This window comes from Anomaloglossus baeobatrachus, chromosome 3, assembly GCF_048569485.1.
Source record: "Anomaloglossus baeobatrachus isolate aAnoBae1 chromosome 3, aAnoBae1.hap1, whole genome shotgun sequence".
NCBI lineage: Eukaryota > Metazoa > Chordata > Amphibia > Anura > Aromobatidae > Anomaloglossus > Anomaloglossus baeobatrachus.
This window is the reverse complement of record NC_134355.1, coordinates 362,352,641-362,374,390: the sequence shown is the minus strand read 5'-3', so window position 1 is coordinate 362,374,390 and position 21,750 is coordinate 362,352,641. Positions and strand designations below refer to the sequence as shown.

The 21,750-nt window shown below is 46.5% G+C and overlaps 1 protein-coding gene across 1 annotated transcript in view; it reads right to left on the bottom strand.

Moving 5' to 3' along the window:
• LOC142295294 (gamma-aminobutyric acid receptor subunit rho-1-like) overlaps positions 1-21,750 on the bottom strand; it is a 321,792-nt gene that overhangs the window by 133,068 nt on the left and 166,974 nt on the right. The window lies entirely within an intron of this gene.

Sequence of the window (21,750 nt, the reverse complement as noted above, 5' to 3'; positions counted from 1 at the left end):
TGCAAGGACTGGATGCCACAGCCAGTGAATAGCGGCATCGGGTATCAGGTGATCGGAGATCACCGTTGCTATAGTAACCCGCCTGTCAGATTACTATAGCATTGGTGGCAGCAGTGACGTCACCGCTTACAATCCGCAGCCTTTGCTCACTCACTGAGTGATAAGACTGCACGGGAGCAGCAGCGTCTTCCTCCCATGCAGTGCTGTCTGATGTAGCAGAGTTGCATGGGTTAAAGGAGAAAGAAGACAGAAGACCAGGATCGTTGAGGGGTGAGAAAGAGTAATAAACATGGAGTCTCTAAGTGTGTCTGTGTATTTATTTCTATTAAAGTATTTTTTCTCTGTGTGGTGTCTTTTTTTAGCCCTTTATTGGAGATTCTTAATGGCCGGGCAAAAGCTGCCTGACATTAAGAATCTCTGGCTTAATACTAGCTAGTAAAACAAAGCTAGTATTAACCCATTATTACTCAGCGAGCCACCCGTCACCAGGGCAGCTGGAAGAGTTGGATACAGCGCCAGATGATGGAGCTTCTATGAAAGCGTCATTTTCTGGGGCGGCTGCGGACTACAATTCACAGCAGAGGGGCCCAGAAAGCTCGGGCCAACCTGTGCTGCTGATTCCAATCCCCAGCTGCCTAGTTGTACATGTCTAGACACAAAAATGGGGCAAAGCCAATGTCGTTTTTTTTAATTATTTCATGAAATTAATGAAATAATTAAAAAAAAGGGCTTCCCTATAATTTTAGTTCCCAGCCAGGTACAAATAGGCAGCTGGGGGTTGGGGACAGCCGTACCTGCCTGCTGTACCTGGCTAGCATACAAAAATATGGCGAAGCCTAGGTCATTTTATTTGGTGGTCAAAAAACTCCTGCATACAGTCCTGGATGGAGTATGCTGAGCCTTGTAGTTCTGCAGCTGCTGTCTGCTTTCCTGCATACACTAGTGAATGGAACATGCTGAGCCTTGTAGTTCTGCAGCTGCTGTCTCCTCTCCTCCATACAGACAGACAGCAGACCGCAGCTGCAGAACTACAAGGCTCAGCATAGTCCATCCAGGACTGTATGCAGGAGTTCCCCCCCCCCAAAAAAAATTACGTGGGCTTCGCCATATTTTTGTATGCTAGCCAGGTACAGCAGGCAGCTACGGGCTGCGCCCAACCCCCAGCTGCCTATTTGTACCCGGCTGGGAACCAAAAATATAGGGAAGCCCTCACGAATTTCATGAAATAATTAAATAAAAAAAATTACATGTGCTTCGCCCAATTTTTGTGTCCGGCCAGGTACAACTAGGCAGCTGGGGATTGGAATCTTCAGCGCAGGGTGCCCAAGCTTCTAGGCCCCACTGCTGCAAATTGCAGTCCGCAGCCGCCCGAGAAAATGGCACTTTCATAGAAGCGCCATCTTCTGGCGCTGTATCCAACTCTTCCAGCTGCCATGGTGACAGGTGGCCTGCTGGGTAATAATGGGGTTAGGGCTAGCTGTATATTATCAACTGGCCTTAAGCCCGAAATTCATGGTGTCATGCCAATATTAGACATGGTCACCATGAATTTCTAGTACAGATAAAAAAAAACACAACACACAGAAAAATATTTTTATTAGAAATAAAACACAAGACAATTAGTGGCTCCATCTTTATTGAACTAAAGAACCCCCCTCCGCAGTAATCCTGGGTGAAGGGTCCCGCGCCGTCCAATATCATCTGATCAGTTTGCTGGAAGGCAAAGCAATCAGATGATGTGTCAGGTTCAAGGGCCTGAATCACATGACACAGCAGCTGATTGTATAAACGGCTTTTATACAATCAGTGCAAAAAAACCCCAAAACAAACTACACACTTCTGTGCAGACTCCTGTCAGGCAGCAGCAGCTGATAGTTTAGCCGGCCGGGCGGTAAAAAGCCGGCCTCACCGCTCGACTTATAGTGTCAACTGATTCCGACAGGTGACCGCATCAGCTGATCATCGCCAGGTCTGAGAGAGAGAGAGAGAGAGGAGAGAAGAGAGAGAAGAGAGAGGAGAGAGAAAGAGAGAGAGAAAGAGAGAGAGAAAGAAAGAAAAGAGAGAGAAAAAAGAAAGAGAAAAGAGAAGAGAGAGAAGAGAGAGGAGAGAGAGGAGAGAGAGGAGAGAGAGGAGAGAGAGGAGAGAAAAGAGAGAAAGAGAGAAAAGAGATAAAAGAAGAGAGAGAGAGAGAAGAGAGAGAGAGAGGAGAGAGAAGAGAGGAGAGAGAAGAGAGGAGAGAAGAGAGAGAGGAGAGAGAGAAGAGAGAGAGAAGAGAGAGAAGAGAGAGAGAAGAAAGAAGCGAGAGAGAAGAGAGAGAGAAGCAAGAGAGAAAAGAGAGAGAGAAGAGAGCGATAGAAGAGAGCGAGAGAAGAGAGAGTGAAGAGAGAGAGAGAAGAGAGAGGAGAGAGGAGAGAGAGAGGAGAGAGAGAGAGAAGAGAGAGAGAAGAAAGAAGCGAGAGAGAAGAGAGAGAGAAGAGAGAGAAGAGAGAAGAAAGAGAGAGAAGAGAGAGAGAAGAGAGAGAAGAGAGGAGAGAGAAGAGAGGAGAGAGAAGAGAGGAGAGAAGAGAGAGAGAAGAGAGAGAAGAGAGAGGAGAGAGAGGAGAGAGAGAGGAGAGAGAGAAGAGAGAGAGAAGAAAGAAGCGAGAGAGAAGAGAGAGAGAAGCGAGAGAGAAAAGAGAGAGACAAGAGAGACAAGAGAGCGAGAGAAGAGAGCGAGAGAAGAGAGAGAGTGAAGAGAGAGAGAAGAGAGGAGCGAGGAGAGAGGAGAGAGAGAAGAGAGAGAGAGAGAAGAAAGAAGAGAGAGAGAAGAGAGAGAAGAGAGAAGAAAGAGAGAGAAGAGAGAGAGAAGAGAGAGAGGGGAGAGAAGATAGAGAGAGAAGATAGAAAGAGGAAAGAAAAGAGAGAAAAGAGAGAGAAAATAGAAAATAAAGAGAGAAAGAAAAGAGAGAAAAGTGAAGAGAGAGAGAAGAGAGAGAAGAGAGGAGAGAAGAGAGAGAGAAGAGAGGAGAGAAGAGAGAGGAAAAGAGAGAGAGAGAGAGGAGAGAGAGAGAGAAGAGAGAGAGAGAAGAGAGAGAGGCGAGAGAAGAGAGAAGAAAGAGAGAGAAGAGAGAGAGAAGAGAGAAGATAGAGAGAGGAGAGAGAGAAGAAAGAAAAGAGAGAGAAAAGAGAAAATAAAAAGAGAGAGAGAAAAGAGAGAAAAGTGAAGAGAGAGAGAAGAGAGGAGAGAAGAGAGAGAAGAGAGGAGAGAAGAGAGAGGAGGAGAGAGAGAGAAGAGAGAGGAGAGAGAGAAGACAGAGAACAGAGAGAGGAGAGAGAGAAGAGGAGAGAGGAGAGAGAGAAGAGGAGAGAAGAGAGAGAGAAGATAGAGACGAGAGAGAGAGGAGAGAGGAGAAAGAGGAGAGAGAGGAGAGAGCAGAAATTCTTTACCGGGACTTGAACTCATGAACTAATTCTTCTTAGGCTTTAGCGCTACCCATTGAGCCCCTGCCTCTAATGAAAAGCATAGGAAGATTTGGTAATCTTGACCTCTGTATTGCAGTAGAGATCCAGAAGTGGATTATTCAGCTACAAAGAGGAGAGAGGGAAAAAGACAGAAAAAGAAAGAGAGAAAAAGAGAGCAAAAGAGAGAGAAAAAGAGAGAGAAAGATATAGAGAGAAAAAGAGAGGGAAAAGAGAAAGAGAGAGAGAGAAAAAGAAAGAGAGAGAGGGAGAAAGGAGAAAAAAAAGAGAAAAAGAGAGAGAAAGAGAGGAAAAGAGAGAAAAAGAAAACGAGAGAGAGAGAAAAAGAGAGAGAGGAAAAAAAAGAGAGAGAAAGAGAAAAGAGAGAAAGAAAAAGAGAGAGAGAGAGAAAAAGAAAGAGAGAGAAAAAGAAAGAGAGAGAAAAAGAAGAGAGAGAAAAAGAGAGAGAGGAAAAGAGAGAAAAAGAGAGAGAGAGAAAAAGAGAGAGAAAAAGAGAGAAGAAAAAAGAGAGAAAAAAAGAGAAAAAGAGAGAGAGAGAAAGAGAGAGAGAAAAAGAGAGAGGAGAAAGAGGGAGAAAGAGAAAAAGAGAGAGAATAGATAGAGAAGAGAGAGAGAATAGAGAGAAAGAGAGAGAGAGAAGTGAGAGAGGAGAGAGCAATGCAGCCTCATTCCATGAACTGCTTTGATTATAGAGGTGTGTCCCACGGCTCACAGCTGATGTCCGGCTCCTCCCCACAGTGCATAATTAAATTAAATTATAAATAAATAATAATTATAATTTAAAATTAAAAATAAATTATATTAAATTCTTTACCGGGACCGCTGGTAGTCAAACTCGTGAACGAATTCTCCTTAGGCAGTAGTTTTACCCATTGAGCCACTGTCTCTAATGAAAAGCATAGGAAGATTTGGTAATCTTGACCTCTGTATTGCAGTAGAGAATGCAGAAGTGGATTATTCAGCTACAAAGAGGAGAGAGAGACGTCAGTTGCTGCGTGGAGATGACATAGAGCGCTCGTGTTTTACGCGCTCCCTGTCAGCTTCATGTAGCAGAGCTGAAAGCGTCGTGTGGATTACTTCGACCTGGATTGTTGTTTGGGGATTAATAAAGAGGTAAATGGTTTTTTTTGTCTTTTATTCCAAATAAGGATTTTTCGTTGTGTGTGTTTATTTACTTTCACTTACACTTTAATCATGGAAGGTATCTCGGAAGACGCCTGTCATGATTAACCCCTTAACGACCTTTGACGTACTGGGTACGTCATGGTGACATGGTGCTAAACGACCCATGACGTACCCAGTACGTCATGGCGAAATCGGGGTCCCGGAGCCCCGGGGGAGTGAAATTTGCTTAATTAAACTGTAGATTCGGGAAGGAGGGGACCTCTGCCTGACCGCAGGAGGGGTGGTGCCTCCTCTCCGAACCTACAGAGGCTGTGATTGGCTGACTAACACCGCTCAGCAATTACAGTCACTGTAATGTCCAGCCACTGAAAATGGCTGGAACATTGAAATCCAGCCCTGATCAGTGCTGCTGTAGCACTGGCCATTGGCTGGAGCTGGGTGATCGGTGCTTCACACGCCCCCAGCTCTGATTGGAGAGACCGGTCTTGTGACCGATCTCTCCAATTACCGTGGATCTGGTGCCAGTGACCTGTGTCCGTCCCTGAAAGCCGAGGAGAGCGGTCTCTGCGGGTGCCCATCGGTAAGTTGCTGCCCCCACCGCCCACCCCTGTCCCCGATCGCCCTGCCAGCCCCGCCGCTGTCTCCTATCGCCCCGCCCGCCACCCGCCCGCCCCCGCCGCTGTCTACGATCGCCCCGCCGCTGTCTCCGATCGCCCCGCCGCTGTCTCCGATCGCCCCGCCCGCCACTGCCAGCCCGCCGCTGTGTCTCCGATTGCCCCGCCAGCCCCGCCGCTGTCTCCGATCGCCCCGCCCGCCAGCGCCAGCCCCGCCGCTGTCTCTGATCGCCCCGCCCGCCACCGCCAGCCCCGCCGCTGTCTCCGCCAGCCCCGCCGCTGTCTCCGATCGCCCCGCCAGCCCCAGCCCCGCCGCTGTAGCCGATCGCCCCACCCGCAACCGCCAGCCCCGCCACTGTCGCCGATCGCCTCGCCCGCCATTGCCAGCCCCACCGCTGTCTCCGATCGCCACCGCCAGCCCACCGCTGTCCCCGATCGCCCGCCCGCCACTGTCCCCCGCCGCCACGTTCGCCACTGTCCCCGCCACCACGTTCGCCACTGTCCCTGCCGCCACGTTTGCCACTGTCCCCGCCGCCGTCGCACCCACCTTTTTTCAGCCGCTGCTGCCCCCGAATCGGCCCCCACTGTTCCGATTGTTGCCTCCTTCATCGGCTGCCCCTTCTCCATCGCCACTACACTCCTCCCCCCTCCATGTGCTGCAAGCCACCCTCCCCCCACATGTGCTGCAAGCCACCCTCCCCCCTCCATGTTCTGGGGGCCCCCTCCCCCTGGGGCCCCCCTCCTCCATGTGCCATCTCTCTCTCCCATCAGACTCTGCCCCCCTCCCCGATCTGCTGCCTGCTCTCTCCCCTCCTCTTCATCTACTGCCCCCTCTCACACTCCTCAATCTGTTGCCTCCTTCATCTGCTGCCTCTTCTGTCTGCTTTGATCCTGCTGCCTAGATCCATCCTGTAAGGTAGGTATCCCCATCTCACCTCCCTCCCCCCATCCTCCGCCGCTCCTCCCATCCGCTGCGCAATTTCCCATCATCCATCCGCTGCGCCCTTTCCCATCCTCTGCCGCTCCTCCATCCGCTGCGCCCTTTCCCATCTTCCATCGCTGCGCCCTTTCCCATCCTCTGCCGCTCCTCCATCCGCTGCGCCCTTTCCCATCTTCCATCCGCTGCGCCCTTTCCCATCCTCTGCCGCTCCTCCATCCGCTGCGCCCTTTCCCATCTTCCATCCGCTGCACCCTTTCCCATCCCCTCTGCCGCTCCTTCATCCGCTGCGCCCTTTCCCATCTTCCATCCGCTGCGCCCTTTCCCATCCTCTGCCGCTCCTCCATCCGCTGCGCCCTTTCCCATCTTCCATCCGCTGCGCCCTTTCCCATCCTCTGCCGCTCCTCCATCCGCTGCGCACTTTCCCATCTTCCATCCGCTGCGTCCTTTCTCATCTGCCGCCCTGCCCTCTCGCATCGCATTATCCAGCGCAGTTGCTCGCTTCCAGACTGGAGTGGATGATGCGATGCGAGACTCGTGCATTGCTCTCACGTTTGGCACTGGTCTTAGTGGCAGGCGCTCATATTTTTTTTTTTTATTCATTTTTTTTTTTTCTGATGTCTGTATTTTTTATTTCGCCAAACTAATTTTTTTGTATGGGGGGGGGAGTCTAGTTTCCAAAATGAGATCACATGTGGGGGAGCTCCATTGTTTAGGCACCTCAGGAGGTCTCCAAATGCAACATGGCGTCTGCTAATAATTCCAATCAATGTTACTGTGAAATGGCGCTCCTTCTCTTCTGAGCCCCGCCATACGCCCAAACAATTGATTTCCACCACATATGAGGTACCTGTGTACTCAGGAGAAATTGCACAATACATTTATTTTATGGTGTATTTTTCCCTGATACCCTTGTGAAAAAAAAGCTACCTGTTTGAAAAAACAATTTTGTGGTAAAAAAAAGAATAAAATATTTTCACGGCTGAACATTACAAACGTTTGTGAAGCCTCCAGGGGTTCAAAGTGCTCACTAAACAGCTAGATAAATTCCATGAGGGGTCTAGTTTCCAAAATGGGGTCAATTGTGGGGGAGCTCCATTGTTTAGGCACTTCAGGGGGGTCTCCAAACGCAACATGGCGTCCGCTAATAATTCCAACCAATTTTGCTGTGAAATGGCGCTCCTTGCCTTCCGAGTCCTGCTGTGTGCCCAAACATTTGATTTCCACCACATATGAGGTATCTGCATACTCAGGAGAAAATGCACAATACATTTTATGGTGCAATTTTTCCTGATACCCTTGTGATAAAAAAAGCTACCTGGTTGAAGCAACAGTTTTGTGGTAAAAAGAAATTTTTTTCTTTTCACGGCTCAACGTTATAAACTTCTGTGAAGCCCCCAGGGGTTCAAAGTGCACATCAAACATCTAGAAAAAATATTTGAGGGCTCTAGTTTCCAAAATGGGGTCACTTATGGGGGAGCTCCATTGTTTAGGCACCTCAGGGAGTCTTCAAACCCGACATGGCGTCCGCTAATGAGTGCAGCTAATTTTGCACTCAAAAATTCAAATGGCGCTCCTTGCCTTCCAAGTCCTGCCGTGTGCCCAAACATTTGATTTCCACCACATATGAGGTATCTGCGTACTCAGGAGAAAATGCACGATACATTTTATGATGCATTTTTCCTGATACCCTTGTGAAAATACTAATTTTTATGGCTAAAGTAACATTTTTGTGTTAAAAAAGTAAAATTTTCATTTTTTTTTTCTACATTGCTTTGGTTGCTGTGAAGCTCCTAAAGGGTTAATAAACTTCTTGGATGTGGTTTTGAGCAGAGTGAGGGGTGCAGATTTTAGAATGGGGTCACTTTTGGGTATTTTACATATTGGCCGAAATTTACCACTGACATGAAGTACAATATGTCACGAAAAAACAGTGTCAGAATCGCCAGGATCCGTTGAAGTGTTCCAGAGTTATAACCTGTCAAAGTGACACTGTTCAAAATTGCAAAAAATGGCCGGGTCTTTAAGGTGAAAACAGGCTGGGGGCTGAAGGGGTTAACCTAACCTTATTACCCCGATTGCCACCGCACCAGGGCAATTCGGGATGAGCCGGATAGAGTCCTGGGACTGTCGCATCTAATGGATGCGGCAATTCTGGGTGGCTGCTGGCTGATATTGTTGGGTTGGTGGGCTCCCCATAACGTGGCGCTCCCCATTCTGACAATACCAGCCTCCAGCCATGTTGCTTTATCTTGGCTGGTATCAAAATTGGGGGGGACCGCAGGTTTTTTTTTTAATTATTTATTTATTTTACTGCACGATATAGACCTGCCCACCAGCGGCTGTGATTGGTTGCAGTGAGACAGCTGTCACTCAGCGTGGGGGCATGTCTGACTGCAACCAATCATGGGAAAGCAGGGAATACCAGATTGAATAATGAGCGGCAGCCATTTTCAAAAGAGGAAAAGCCGTCGGAGCTTTGTGACAGCCGCGCAGCGCCGCGCCCGTGATCGGGGAGTAGGAAATAGAGAGGGATTGTGTTGGGACGCAGGACGCATGCAAATAAACAACGTGCGCACATAGCCTTACTGTGAAAAGCCACGCTTTTGGTGATCGAGCCGTTATCGAATGGTAACTCAAACGGCCGAACTTGAAGCAAATTGTTCGAGTTTGTCGAACACCGCCCAAAATCACTCGAATTTGAAATTGGCGAACGGTTTCGAATCGAACATCGCTCATGTCTAGTGTTGACTAGTCTGCATGAAACGGGAAAAGTCCGCTCCCGGTGTCTTTGCTGTGGGAGCTGTTGCCCGCGAGATCTGACCCTTGGGATTTTTGCAGGCACTTGCAGACGCCCTATCACCCGCGTTGAGATTCTGTCTCGTTCTGGGCTTACTGGTGGGACAAGACGTGGAATCTTGTCCCCTGCTGGCTAATTGACAAGGGGCTTGAAGCTGTCCTCGCCCTAGGGTCCAGGCACCCTGACTGTGCACGGCCTCCAGACCGGCACCAGTGGGCTACAACCCTGCCCCGATCCACTTAAGGTCTCCCGCGACCGGATCTCCATCACCTGTGGCCCTGTTCTGCCGTCTGCCACCTAGTCAGCTCAGGTAGTCCGGTAGTCCGGGAGCTACAATCCCCTACTACCACTTCACTCCTCTCACTTTCTCTATCTACTCAGTTCTGTGTCTCAGCTCTTTCTGACGTGTTCCCTCCCCTGACACCTCAGGACCCTTAGGTGGGCTTCACCATCTGCCTGGCCCCGTCCACTAGTGTGTCTCTATTGTCCTGGGGGAGTGACTAGGCTTTGTGGCTAGTGTTTGTACCTGTGTGTGGGGTTGTGTTGGCAGGACAAGAAGGAGAGAGTCCTGCATCTGGAAGATGGATGCAGTCTCCTGTGACAACCTGGTTTTCCCAGTGCGTCACATATGTGTATGTGTGTATATACAGTATATACTGTAGACTCACATTAGGGGCTATATATAATTTTCATTACATAGTATTGATTTATCTATCAGGTGCTGGGGCAGAATACTGACAACCAATGAGTGGGCAGAGGGTGGGACTGGACATTGAAGCTAGGCAGTGCCAGCTGTGACTGTGATGTTCGGCAGTCAAACATGTCATGTTTGGTTGAGCTGCAGGTAAATAAAGTGGCTGCAGAGAATAAAGTGAAAATTCAAGAGAAACAAAAGTTAGAAACAAACAAAAAAAAAAATAGGGATGTTTTAAATGACAAGACAGCATAGATTAGCTTAAAGAAAAAAAATATTTTGTGGCCAGACAACTTCTTTAAGGATATACAGTGGAACCTTGGTTAACGAGAACAATCCGTTCTCGGAGTGTGCTTGTTAACCATGTTACTCGTTCAGCTAAGCAATATTTCCCATAGGAAATCATTGCAATGCAGACAATTTGTTCCACAACTTGTTAAATGTCTCATCCTGGTGCCCTATTGTGCCATTCCATACATGTACAAACACGTACAAACACTCACAAACACGCACAAACACGCACAAACACAGACAGATTATGCTCACCTTACCTTCCGTTCCCTCGCTGGTCTCCTGGAACTTGCAGTTCACCCGTACAAGACGTGTATCGGGTAACCAAAGCGTCTGATGCCGGACCTTGTGTGTGTGTGTGCGCGTGCGTGTTTGTTTGTGTTTGTGCGTGCTTGTGTGTGTTTGTGTGGACTGCAAGAGTGGGTTAGAGCGCGGTGGATGTATGGAACCGGAAGTGTGTGCGGTGAGTATTTTGCTCATACAGCAAGGCTTTCTTGTAAACCGAGTTACAAATTTACAGAAAGCCTTGCTCGTTAGGCGAAATTCTCGCTAACTTGGTTACTCATTAAGCGAGGTTCCACTGTAATGGCTGTGATACACCTCCATGGTCTGCCTCTAAGGGCATGTGCATAAGGCAACCTATAGTCACTCGGGTACCTGTTGAGTTTTTAACCTCTTCATGACACATCACGTACTGGGTACGTCATGGATCATCATGACACATCACGTACTGGGTACGTCATGGATCATGTCAGGTTCTCTCATGCCTGCTACTGCCGGTAGTGATTGCTGCACATGTGCGGCTATCAGGCACGAGTGGATTCACTACCCACTCGAGCCTTAACCTCTTAGATCGCGCTGTTAAAATGTCACAGCGCAATGTAACAGCAGGCTGCGGTATGCATTCACTTACCCGGCTCCATCGGAAATTACGTGATGTGATCTCGTGGATCTGATGGTTGCCATGGTAGCACAGGGTCATGTGATGACTCCTGTAGCTATTATGAGTCATTTCCTCTTACAGCCGGCAGAAGGCCGTATGTGAGAGGAGAGTAGCTTTTGTGTAGATCAGAGCAATTTTGCTCTGATCTACAAGGAAGAATGAGCGATCAGACAGCTGATCATTATAGTTCCCTATGCGACGCAGTTAAATTAAAGGGTTAAAAAAATAAATATATATATATATATATATATATACACACACATATTAGGCATCACCGCATTCAGAAATGTCTGATTTATCAAAATATAAAATCAATTAATCTGATCAGTAAGCATCATGGCAAAAAAATTCAAACGGCAAAATTTCGTTTTTTGGTTGCCACAAATTTTGCGCAAAATGCGATAACAGGCGATCAAAACGTAGCATTTGCACAACAATGGTACCGTTAAACACGTCAGCTCAAAACACAAAAAATTAGGCGTCACTGAGCCATAGATCCCAAAAAATGAGAACAATACGGATCACGGAAAATGGCGCAAAAAGTGCGCCATTTTTTAGGACAAACATTTGAATTTTTTTTTTAACCTGTTAGATAAAAGTAAACCTACAGATGTTTGGTGTCTACGAACTCATACCGACCTGAGGCATCACACAGATGCATCCGTTTTACCATATAGGGAACACAGTGAATAAAATATCTCAAAAACTATCATGCAATCAAACTTTTTTAGCACTTGGAACTTGGAAAAATACAAAAGTCACAGGTCTTGAAAGAAGGGGAGCGAAAAAAAACAAACGAAAAAACGGAAAATCGCCCAGGGTTGAAGGGGTTAAAGCAGAAGATACTTCAGGTAAACGCCGGTAGTGTTTTTCTTAAAGCATCTTCTTAGGGATGTTTCCGGTCAGTGTCCTTTTTTATAACTGTATATACAAACTTGTGAGGAGCTGCCTAGTGAAAGCCATTTGACAAATGGTCAGGTCACTCCTTTAGCCACTTCATTGCTTTTGAAGCCTGAAGTGGTTTAATGAAGCTCAAAAAGACTGACATATACACGGAGTCATTTTGACACTGATTAGGCTATTTACATATTTAATCTCTTAGAGAATCATTGCATGGCCTATATCCTCCTGGCATGTCACTCTCCACATGGAAAAACATTTGATTGTCAGAGGTCTCTCATCTCCTCTCAAATGCAAAATCAGATCTCCTGATTTGCAGTGAGGAGGGGCAACACTCTAAAACACGTGAAGTTTCTGATTTGGCTTCTTATCCAAAGTCATGTGACAAGGCTCATTAAATGGTCAACATGGATTTTTGGGATTGTTACATTGAATCGATGGTGCCAGAGATCAAATCCTCTCATTAGACTATTTACATATTTAAAGGGAACCTATCACCAGTTTATTGCCCTATAAACTGTGGCCACCACCAGTGGACTCTTATATACAGCATTCTAACATGCTGTATATAAGAACCCAGACCGCTGTGTAGAACATAAAAAACACTTTAATATACAGTACTCTCCTAAACTGGATTTATAGAATAAGGGGACACCTTTCCCCTATTGGGATCACCATCAGCAAAATTGGAGCAAATTAAGACAGGAGAAAAAGAGTTGCTATATATAGGGATCAACCAATTCGTTTTTGCTCAATTCAAAAAATTATTTTATTGGTACAAAAATTTGTGCATACATAGAATCCACACAAGACAGTGAAAGGGTTAAAAACATTTAAAATATGTATAATTAACGAACACCCCAATACATGGTTCCATGTCAGGAACCTGACACCGAAATTCCGAATACCACTATACTAGATGTACCATACAATAATAAATCCAGGTGGGATACACATCATAAATGTCATCAGTTACTGCAATCATATACCCAATAGTACATAAAAGTATAGCATACTATCTGACACCACCATTGTTAAATACAATGTAATAATTATAGACCACCAGCAGGACAAAAAAAGACCTTATATAAAGGAAATCAGCATACAACAGACACCGATTTAAGTAAGGTGAAACACCAGCTAACCAAAGGCGTCCGAGATGAAACACCAGGTTATATTACCACCTGATGAGGTCCAGATTTAAAGCAGTGCAAGGTCCCAGGATCGGTGTGGGTATGGGGTGTTGCCCACTCACCTAAACTGGTCGCTGCGGCGGATGTGGCTCAAATGGGCGTCTTCGTCCTCCGGTGCTGGCGCCTCCTCTTTCGTCCATCTTCGTCCTCCTTCTGAAGCCTGTGTACATGATGCGTCTACGTCATACACACTCGCCGGTCCCGCGCATGTGCAGTGCACTACAAGGGCAGGGCAGATCAAAGTGAGCCTGCTCAGGACCTGAATGCCGGCAAGTGTGTATGACATCAGACGCGTCATGCAACGCGGCTTCAGAAGGACGACAGAGGCGGCGACAAAGATGGCTGAAAGAAGCGGCGCCGGCACCGGAGGACGAAGATGCCTATTTGACCCACATCCACCGCAGCAATTTCATGACCTATACGTTTTTTTATGCTGGCATGTCACTCTCCACCAGTACTCTGCTGCCTGTAACAGGAAGGGAGTCATGATAGCTACAGGATTCATCACATGACCATGTTCTACCATGGCAACCATCTGCTTCACATGATCACGTCACGGGGCCTCCGATGGCAGCAGGTAAGTGCACGTTAACCGCTGTGGGCATTTAAATCGTGCTGTGACATTTAGACAGCACAATCTAATGGGTTAAATGGTGTGGATGGATTTCAGATCGCGGCACACATGTCTGCTGTACAAATCAGCAGACATGTGCAGGGATCGCGGCTGGCTCACTGCAGCAGTCAGCTGTGATCACCCCTTCATGATTTAGGACTTACAGGTACATCCTCGGTCATTAAGGGGTTATAAGAAGCAGCATGCCAATTCTTTTAGCATTTTTGCAGTGTATTTGCAGCATTTTTTCACCATTGAAAGCAATGAGATTGTGCAGAAACACAGCAAAAATGCTACGTAAGAACATAGTCTAAGGACTGAAGGAGGCTGTTTTCTTGCCTTATATTATTTCTAGTAAAATCTATTTTATCCTTGGTTTTGTAGATTTTATTGTCAATCATTAAAAGTAGCGCAATACTCTGCCAACATTGTTTCCAGCAGGGACATGGGAGTCAGAGATGCATTTAGGCATCTTCCCCATGCTGTTCCCATTCCATTTCAGCTGTGTTTCCATCCATTTCAGTAATTTTAAGACCCCTCCTGACATCATGTTAGGGTCTACCGGAAATATGCATGAGTTTCGCATTAACTTCCATTGTACTTGTCTCTTGAATGGAGCCCGCCCGAGCGTCCAACCTGCTCGATTCAAGTAACGAGCTCGTGAGCATTATAGTGCTCGCTCATCACTAATCCTTATCCTAGTTGATTGAATATGTATATTACTTTTTGGACCGCACTTCCCATATCACACCTGAAGAAGCCACAGTCAGTGGCAAAACGCATGGGGCTCCTCTTTTTCTCTGTATTTTTGCCTGGATGCACGGATTTCGTTACTGGTGTTGCGCCATCCCTTTTTTATATATTACTGGTGATACATAACCTTTGTCATTGTAGCGGTAGTATACTGCTCTGTTGTGCTGTATTTATTGTTAATTCTCTGTACAAGAAGTATTATCTTATGGACATCAGGAGACAGTTTACTACTTTGCTTATTAACTTTACTGGATATCATCTTTTTAGTTACATATCTTTGATATAGTTCTTACTGACATTTCACACATATTTGTACTGGCATTGCAATTGTATCATTGTTTTATTTGTCCAGCCGCATTATTCCCCTTTTTTCATGTCTAGGGTTTGTATCACACATTGTCAAACTAGTATCCCCATACTAATATATTACATGGTAACTAGTATTTTTGGTACTCAATGCTATATTTATCAAACAGGTATTAGAGGTTAGACATTAGCTCTATTATGGACATGTAATGGTATGTTCATTTAGCCTTTTGTCTCTTTTAATTGTTTTTATATTGTACGTGGACCTTTTGGATTTGCATCTGCTGTCTGTGTATAAATGGTTTATTCTGATTTCATGTCAGATAGTGAGAAAAAAAAGACAGATGTGTTTTTTTAGATAGTGTATGTAAACTTCTGTATTTCAGTCAAATTTGTGTTCCAAAATTTTAGTATTGCTCCTTCCCTTCTGAACCCTGCCGTGTGTCCAAACAGTTGTTTATGACCATATGTGGTGTATCAGCGCACTCAGAAGAAACTGGGTAACATATTATGGGGTCCAGTTTTTTATTCTATCACAGGTAAAAGTGTAAAAATTGGGGCTAAAACAACATTGTAGAAGGGAAATTTTACTTTGACTAATAAGTGTGTGTGTGAGTGTGTGTGTGTGTGTGTGTGTGTGTGTGTGTGTGTGTGTGTGTGTTCCTTTGATCAGTTTTACATTTTTGAAAGATTTAACAAAAAAAAAATGGCAGCACTTAATTTTCTTTTAAATAATTGGATTTCTTGATTCAGCTATGCAACATTTCAATTTAGAGAATGAAGCTCTTTTTAGGCCTGGCATGGACAAAAAAAGAATGACTGGAAACCATTTATACACAGACAGCAGATGCAAATCCAAAAGGTCCACGTACAATATAAAAACAATTAAAAGAGACAAAAGGCTAAATGAACATACCATTACATGTCCATAATAGAGCTAATGTCTAACCTCTAATACCTGTTTGATAAATATAGCATTGAGTACCAAAAATACTAGTTACCATGTAATATATTAGTATGGGGATACTAGTTTGACAATGTGTGATACAAACCCTAGACATGAAAAAAGGGGAATAATGCGGCTGGACAAATAAAACAATGATACAATTGCAATGCCAGTACAAATATGTGTGAAATGTCAGTAAGAACTATATCAAAGATATGTAACTAACAAGATGATATCCAGTAAAGTTAATAAGCAAAGTAGTAAACTGTCTCCTGATGTCCATAAGATAATACTTCTTGTACAGAGAATTAACAATAAATACAGCACAACAGAGCAGTATACTACCGCTACAATGACAAAGGTTATGTATCACCAGTAATATATAAAAAAGAGATGGCGCAACACCAGTAACGAAATCCGTGCATCCAGGCAAAAATACAGAGAAAAAGAGGAGCCCCATGCGTTTTGCCACTGACTGTGGCTTCTTCAGGTGTGATATGGGAAGTGCGGTCCAAAAAGTGATATACATATTCAATCAACTAGGATAAGGATTAGTGATGAGCGAGCACTATAATGCTCACGAGCTCGTTACTTGAATCGAGCAGGTTGGATGCTCGGGCGGGCTCCATTCAAGAGACGAGTACAATGGAAGTTAAAGCGAAACTCATGCATATTTCTGGTAGACCCTAACATGATGTCTGGAGGGGTCTTAAAATTACTGAAATGGATGGAAACACAGCTGAAATGGAATGGGAACAGCATGGGGAAGATGCCTAAATGCATCTCTGACTCCCAGGTCCCTGCTGGAAACAATGTTGGCAGAGTATTGCGCTACTTTTAATGATTGACAATAAAATCTACAAAACCAAGGATAAAATAGATTTTACTAGAAATAATATAAGGCAAAAAAACAGCCTCCTTCAGTCCTTAGACTATGTTCTTACGTAGCATTTTTGCTGTGTTTCTGCACAATCTCATTGCTTTCAATGGTGAAAAAATGCTGCAAATACACTGCAAAAATGCTAAAAGAATTGGCATGCTGCTTCTTATAACCCCTTAATGACCGAGGATGTACCTGTAAGTCCTAAATCATGAAGGGGTGATCACAGCTGACTGCTGCAGTGAGCCAGCCGCGATCCCCGCACATGTCTGCTGATTTGTACAGCAGACATGTGTGCCGCGATCTGAAATCCACCCACACCAGTTAACCCATTAGATTGTGCTGTCTAAATGTCACAGCACGATTTAAATGCCCACAGCGGTTAACGTGCACTTACCTGCTGCCATCGGAGGCCCCATGACGTGATCATGTGAAGCAGATGGTTGCCATGGTAGAACATGGTCATGTGATGACTCCTGTAGCTATCATGACTCCCTTCCTGTTACAGGCAGCATAGTACTGGTGGAGAGTGACATGCCAGCATAAAAAAACGTATAGGTCATGAAATTGCTGCGGTGGATGTGGGTCAAATAGGCATCTTCGTCCTCCGGTGCCGGCGCCGCTTCTTTCGGCCATCTTTGTCGCCGCCTCTGTCGTCCTTCTGAAGCCGCGTTGCATGACGCGTCTGATGTCATACACAATCGCCGGCATTCAGGTCCTGAGCAGGCGCACTTTGATCTACCCTGCCCTTGTAGTGCACTGCACATGCGCGGGACCGGCGAGTGTGTATGACGTAGACGCATCATGTACACAGGCTTTAGAAGGAGGACGAAGATGGCCGAAAGAGGAGGCGCCAGCACCGGAGGACGAAGACGCCCATTTGAGCCACATCCGCCGCAGCGACCAGTTTAGGTGAGTGGGCAACACCCCATACCCACACCGATCCTGGATCCTGTATTCAGCGTTGGCCACGAGTAACCTCAGTGACAGCTCAGCTGATCGCACTATTCCCTTCATTAGCTGCGTGGAGCTGACAGGAGCGTCGGTGTCTTCTGCAGCTCCGGTCACCTTCATGCAGCAGAGCTGGATGCAACGCTGGACCATCCTGGATTACGCCCGACATGGAGGGCTTTTTCGGGCTTATAAAATTGGTGAACAAGGCAATTTGTTAGTGGTTTTTTTTTCTAATAAAGGATTGTTCGGGTGTGTGTGTTTATTTACTGTAATTTACAGATTAATCATGGAAGGTATCTCGGGGAGACGCCTGACATGATTAATCTAGGACTTATTAGCAGCTATGGGCTGCCAAAAACTCCTTATTACCCCGAATGCCAATGCACCAGGTCAAATCGGGAAGAGTCGGGTACAGTCCCAGAACTGTCGCATCTAATGTATGCGGCAATTCTGGGCGGGTGCTGACTGATATTGTTAGGCTGGGGGGCTCCCCATAACGTGGGGCTCCCCATCCTGAGAATACCAGCCTTCAGCCGTATGGCTTTATCTGGCTGGTATTAAAATTGGGGGGGACCGCACGCCATTTTTTTTAATTATTTATTTATTTATTTTACTGCACAGTATAGACACGCCCACCGGCTGCTGTGATTAGGTGCAGTGAGACAGCTGTCACTCAGTGTGGGGGGCGTGTCTGACTGCAACCAATCACAGGCGTCTGTGGGTGGGGAAAGCAGGGAATACGAGATTGATTAATGAGCGGCCGGCATATTCAAAGTAATTGTTGCCGTGTATTCTCTGCACAGCTGTTCCTCACCGCGCTGGTGATCGGGGAGCGGTAAGTATGAGGGAGGGCTGCTCATTTCAGTCACTCGGGGGATTAGTGGTCACTGGTGAATCCTTCACAGGTGACCGCTAATCAGTACGCGGCACACAGACAGAGCCGCGGCATGACAATGAAGTCGGGTGAAGTTCACCCGAGTTCATTCTCATCGCGCAACTCTGTCTGCTGTCAGCCGACATGTATCAACGACATTGTGCAACACACAAACGGACATTCCACACGGACATTCCACGTACACATACATGGGCATTTTACACACAAACACGAACATTTTACACGTACACACGGCTCGCATACGCCATCACACGGATGCCATACGTACCGGAGAAACGCCCCAAAAAAACGGAACACGGACCCGAAAAACGGACCGTGTCACACAGACGTTTTTTATGCGGAAGTGTGTTTTAGGCCTCAAGTAAATCATCTAGGAGTGTACTGAACAATTTTAACTACAGGTGATTCACAAAACTTTATAACATGTAGATACGAAAACAAATAGTTATTTTTTTTCCACTACAATACTGTTTTAGCACCAAATTTATAAGAGGTAACAGTAGAAAATGGACACCATAGTTTGTTATGCATTTTCTCCCAAATACAGTGATACCCCATATGTGGTCAAAAACTAATATTTGGACACATACAAAACTCCAAAAGTAATTTAATTTTTCGCTCTTTAATTTTTCGAAAGAAAATTTGGACACTCTGTTGCAGTTGCAGAGCCTCTGAGGTGCCAAAAAGCAGAAAACCTCAAAAGTGACTCCACTGCAGTGACTATTTTGGAACATCCATGCATTGATTTTTTTTTTCTGGAGAATTGTACATATGCCAGTTTAGTGCCCATACATTGTGCCCCGCTTGTGCTTCTGGCGACTCACACAGTGCTTGTTTTTTGCATGACAGTTTTTAGTTTTCATTTCCACCATAAGTTTTTACATATTACTTTGTGATTTAATATTTTTTATTCATTTTTTTTGTCATTATGAGGAAAAAGCTAAATTTTTGGTGTTTTTATTATGAAATAATTAATATGACAGTTTTATAATTCAGGTTTTTCTGGACACGGTGAAACCAATTGTGTTTTTATATTTTTGTTTTAACACAGAAGCTGTGTTTGTAGTGACTAAATGGGTTTTTGTGATTTTTCTGAGCTTTTTTCAAAAATGTTTTTACATTTTTTATTTAACTTTTTTTTTATTTTTTCCACATACTAATGTAGTCCCAGTATGGGACATGAATATTTTTTTAATTTGATCACTGGTCTCATGCACTGCTGTTCTGCTGTACAGAGCTAGAGATCTGTCAGTGACTCTGACTGTGCTTGTTAGATACTGTTTATAGCAGGATCTAACAGGCCACTGTACACTGGGGTCATCATATGACCTCAGGGTACCATGGCAACGATCAGCACCGGCGATTACAATTGTGGGGTGCCGATCCTGTCAAAGGGGGTCTTTTAAACCACTTTGATACCACTGTTGCGATTGACTGTGGTATTTAAGACATTAATCGGCCACGATCGGTTCCAAAATTGGTCAGGGCCAATGCTTGAAGGTGTCAACTGCCACGGAGGGGCGCTATACACTTATTCTCGATTGCTGTTTTAAAACGGCGATGATTAAAGAAAGCCACTTAATAATTACCACTGTTTTAATGTGTATTGGTAGTTGTTACTATGTTTGCAAGGATGTGTACTGTTTTCTTTTTTGTTTATGTCATATTCTGTAGACAGTTTTTTATAGTATTGTGTTTGTTCACAGTAATTATATTTCACTAGAAGGTGGCCCGATTCTACGCATCGGGTATTCTAGAATTTACGTATTGTTTAGTTAATGTATGATTTTTGTTATATATATAGATGTTGTTGTGTGTAGTTGCCAAGTGTTTGTGTAGGGCGCTGTAAATGGCTCTGGGTGTTGTCTGGGTGTAGTGGGGGGTGAGAGCGGTGTTGTGTGTTGTGTTGTGTGTGTTGCGTTGTTTGTGCAGCGTTGTGTGTCTGCAGCGTTCTGTGTGTGTGTGGTGCTGTGTGTTGCACGGTTTGTGTGGGGGTGGAGTGCGTGTGTGTGTTTTGGGGGGAGGTATGTTTTGTGCAGTGTGTGTGTTGTGCGGTATGTGCGTATATTTGTGTGTGCCACGGTGTTTGTGTGTGTGTGGCATTGTCTGTGTGTCTGGGTGTCTGTGTAGGGCGGTGTTTGTGGTTCCCAGTGTGTGCGTGGTGTGTTGTGCGGTGCGTGTGTGGCGGTGTGTGTGTGTTTTGGGGGGAGGTGTGCACCCCCCATCGTGTTCCATCCCCCATGCTGCGCACTCCCCATCGTGCTCCATCCCCCATGCTGTGCACCCCCCATCGTGCTCCATCTCCCATGCTGCGCACCCCCCATCGTGCTCCATCCCCCATGCTGCGCACTCCCCATCGTGCTCCATCCTCCATGCTGCGCACTCCCCATCGTGCTCCATCCTCCATGCTGCGCACTTCCCCATCATGCTCCATCCCCCATGCTGCGCACCCCCCATCGTGCTACATCCCCCATGCTGCGCACCCCCCATCGTGCTACATCCCCCATGCTGCGCACTCCCCATCGTGCTACATCCCCCATGCTGCGCACTCCCCATCATGCTACATCCCCCATGCTGCGCACCCCCCATCATGCTACATCCCCCATCGTGCTACATCCCCCATCGTGCTACATCCCCCATGCTGCGCACTCCCCATCGTGCTACATCCCCCATGCTGCGCACCCGCCATCGTGCTCCATCCGCCATGCTGCGCACTCCCCATCATGCTACATCCGCCATGCTGCCCACTCCCCATCGTGCTACATCCCCCATGCTGCGCACTCCCCATCGTGCTACATCCCCCATGCTGCGCACTCCCCATCGTGCTACATCCCCCATGCTGCGCACCCCCCATCGTGCTACATCCCCCATCGTGCTACATCCCCCATCGTGCTACATCCCCCATGCTGCGCACTCCCCATCGTGCTACATCCCCATGCTGCGCACACCGCCATCGTGCTCCATCCGCCATGCTGCGCACTCCCCATCGTGCTACATCCCCCATGCTGTACACTCCCCATCGCGATACATCCCCCATGCTGCGCACCTCCCCATCGTGCTACATCCCCCATGCTGCGCACTCCCCATCGTGCTACATCCCCCATGCTGCACACTCCCCATCGTGCTACATCTCCCATGCTGTGCACTCCCCATCGTGCTACATCCCCCATGCTGCGCACCTCCCCATCGTGCTACATCCCCCATGCTGCGCACTCCCCATCGTGCTACATCCCCCATGCTGCACACTCCCCATCGTGCTACATCCCCCATGCTGCGCACTCCCCATCGTGCTACATCCCCCATGCTGCGCACTCCCCATCGTGCTACATCCCCCATGCTGCGCACTCCCCATCGTGCTACATCCCCCATGCTGCGCACCCCCCATCGTGCTCCATCCCCCATGCTGCGCAACCCCATCGTGCTACTTCCCCCATGCTGCGCACTCCC